The following is a 3,354-nucleotide window of genomic DNA, read 5'->3' on the forward strand; positions in this document are numbered from 1 at the left end:
TACGTTTTAGCAGATTCAGAAACAGGATATGTGTATAGCATCCTTGCATATTATGGAAGTATCACTTCCGAAAATCTGCCAAGGCCAGATTTACTGGTTAGCACCAGAATTACCCTGCATCTGTACCAACAATTATTGGATCGGGTACCTACCGCAAAAGGATATCACATGCATACCGACAGGTATTACACTAGTATATCCTTAGCTGAAGAATTAAGAAAAATGAAGTGCCACTTGACCGGTACCATAAAAATAAACAGAAAAGGTGTTCCAACAACTCTGAAGAAACCAAAATTATATGAAAAAAGGACTGTCGCATACAAACAAGGAAATACAATGCTCTTCGCTTGGAGGGATAAGAGGATAGTATCGTTATTGAGCAACTGGCATAATGCTGAAATGATAACTACTAGAAGATTTATACGAGGTGGTACAAACGAGGTAATTGAAAAGCCAAGTGTAGTTGTCGGGTACACAAAGTCGATGCGTGGAATTGATCGGGCTGATCAATATGCCTCTAGTTATTGCTTTTTGAGGAAATCGCTTAAGTGGTGGCGGTAATTGTTTTTCTGGGGAATGGAGATATCAATAATTAATTCATACATTCTCTATAAAACTGTACAGCACAATAAAAATGAGAAAGCATTGACGCACTTACAGTATAGAAAAATTTTAGTCGATCAACTCGTAGGAGATTTTCGTCGCGATAGAAGAAGAGCTTCTACATCAATTTCTGAAATCAGAGTAAACGGAAAACTTCACATAATGAGGAACGGTGCAAAGAGGGACTGCGTTGTGTGCTCTAAAAGGAAACAATTGGATGGCAGACGTCAAGCAAGTGAATACTGTGACACTTGCCCAAGTAAACCCAGAATGCACATGGGAGATTGTTACCAAAGATATCACACCATGGTGAATTACAAAATTTAAAATTTATCTTCTATTTACAATAGGAAAATGTATATTTATAAAATAAATAAAATCAAATGCATTCGCAAGGACGTGTAATCTTTTCCGCTCAAAATAAGACTTCCGTTATCTCAGGCGCTCCGCTCCAAAAATGTGCCGGAGTTGCTGGTAGGCAGTACTCGAGAAACGCGCGGAGCGCTAATGTCTGTTGCTAAAATCACAGATAAAGGTAATTCAGTGATTTTTAGAAATAAAGAGGCAATTGTAGTGGGACGAGATGGAAGAGTAAAGTTGAAGGCTAATCGCATTGGAAATTTATATTATATTTGTGAGGAGCAATCAGAAGCAGCTAAGAATATATTGGGTTGGCCAATAAGTAATGTCGTATATTCCCAGTAGATGGTATTGTTTGTGTTTTAATGATAAAGCAACTTTAACCTCTCAAATACGACCGTATGCTAATTGTTGACTCTTCAGTAAGTTGCGTAAAAAAAAATATTACATTTAAATTGAAGTTTCTTGAAGTAATCTTATTGTGAAAATGAGTGATGAAAAGACATATTATCGAGTAATTATGCTGTTTTATTTCCGAAAAGAGAAAAACGCTACACAAACGACAAAAAAGATTTGTACTGTGTGTGGCGGCACGTGAACAAACGCACCGCCTCATAGACGACGTGCCGATCAGCGCGTTGCGACAAGACGCATTTCGGCTGCTCGGGCAAAAGTTCCCGGAACAGCGAGGACCGTCGTCTGTATACATTGTCGAATAATCGAGAACGTTCTCGTTCGATGCGTCAGACGACGGCCCTCTTGAAAAGCCGTCCCGGGGACACACAAAAAGGGCAGACAGGCCTCAAGTGTTGCACGAGCAACAACGTTCCGCGCGATCTTAGACAAAAGCGTAATAAACGATTTACGAACGTATATGTGTGGATTATTTCACCCTAACGCCGAATTTCCCCACATAATTGGTGACCCCGACGTGATCCGCCGCGCAAGGGTGAACCGCGGATTTTAAAATACGTGCAGTGTGTGAAGCGTCGCGAATTCGGACGGTGTAGTGTTGCCCGGCGCAACATGACGAACAGACAGCCTACTACCGACGCCACCGCGGCCAGCGGTTCCCAGGGTGAGGCTAGCGGGGTAGCCCTGACAACTACGCCTGCCGTGGCGCGAGTTTCCGTCCGCATCCCACCGTTTTGGGAGAAGAACCTGTAACGAGTAACTCGTTACGTCGTCCCCGCGCGACGCCAGCGAGGCACCGCGTGACAACTACCGTCGCGGCCGCGAGATGGCTACGCGCGCCTCGCGGTTCTCGCCGATAAGATTGTGCCTCGCGGCTACTAATACCGCGGCGCGAGGCACAGTCGGGGCAGATCTCGACTCCCTGCGCACCGGCACACACACCGACCGCAATCGAGCTCTCTGCTTTTTGGATCCTCCAAGGTACTCACTCACCGGGGCGCTGTCCCAGTGGATGCAGGAAGCTTTTAACCCAGAGGCCCTCCGACAATGTCGGGTCAAACCCACTGCTCGGGCCATCCCGACCCCTCTTCCCCTGTAGGCCATCACCTAAGGGGGCGGGGGAACCACGGGTCTCCTCCACCCGACCGACGGAACGGCCCCTGGCCGTCCCACGATCGAGGGCAAAACTCCCCTCCACCACGCCGCCCGAACCGCCGACTACCACCGCGTTCACACCGCCGCTAGCCACTAAGAGTAGAGTCTAAGGACCCCCGACTTTTGTAATCCCCCGAAGACAAATAAACCTGCTGGTTGCCCAGACTGCACTCGTCTCATTTGTTCGACCTCTGGCAGCCGACTGAGCTGGCCTACTTCCTCCGTCCCGCCGCGACATTCATCACAAACCCAACAACGTGGTTTCGACAACTGGAATCCCAGTTCGTGCTGTCGGGAATCACACAGGACGCGACGAAATACCACTACGTCAGTGCGAACTTGGAGAACAAGTACGCTGATGTGGTAATCGACATTATTAATAACCCCCCGACGACGAATATGTATGAGACGCTCAAGGCAGAGCTCATACGGCGACTGTCCGATTCCAAGGAGCAGAACATTCGGCACCTCCTGGAACACGAAGAGATCGGTGATCGGAAACCGTCAATTTTTCTGCGACGGCTGCAGAACCTCGCGGGTTATACAGTGTCGGACGAGTTTTTGAAGACATTGTGGTTGGGACGCCTCCCAACGAGTATTCAGGCTATCCTGATAACACGACAGAAGAAGTCGCTCTCCGAACTTGCCGCCCTCGCCGACGCTGTAGTGGAAGTTACACCGCGTCCACAGGTCACCGCCGCCGCCGTCGAATCGTCGGTGCAGGGTGACATTCGCGCGGACTTGGCCGAACTCCGTCGCGAAATCGCGGCCCTCCGCATAGAAACGAACAGTTTTCGTCGTTCGCGTGCCAAATCGCGAAGC

This window comes from Dufourea novaeangliae, unplaced genomic scaffold, assembly GCF_001272555.1.
Source record: "Dufourea novaeangliae isolate 0120121106 unplaced genomic scaffold, ASM127255v1 scaffold244, whole genome shotgun sequence".
NCBI lineage: Eukaryota > Metazoa > Arthropoda > Insecta > Hymenoptera > Halictidae > Dufourea > Dufourea novaeangliae.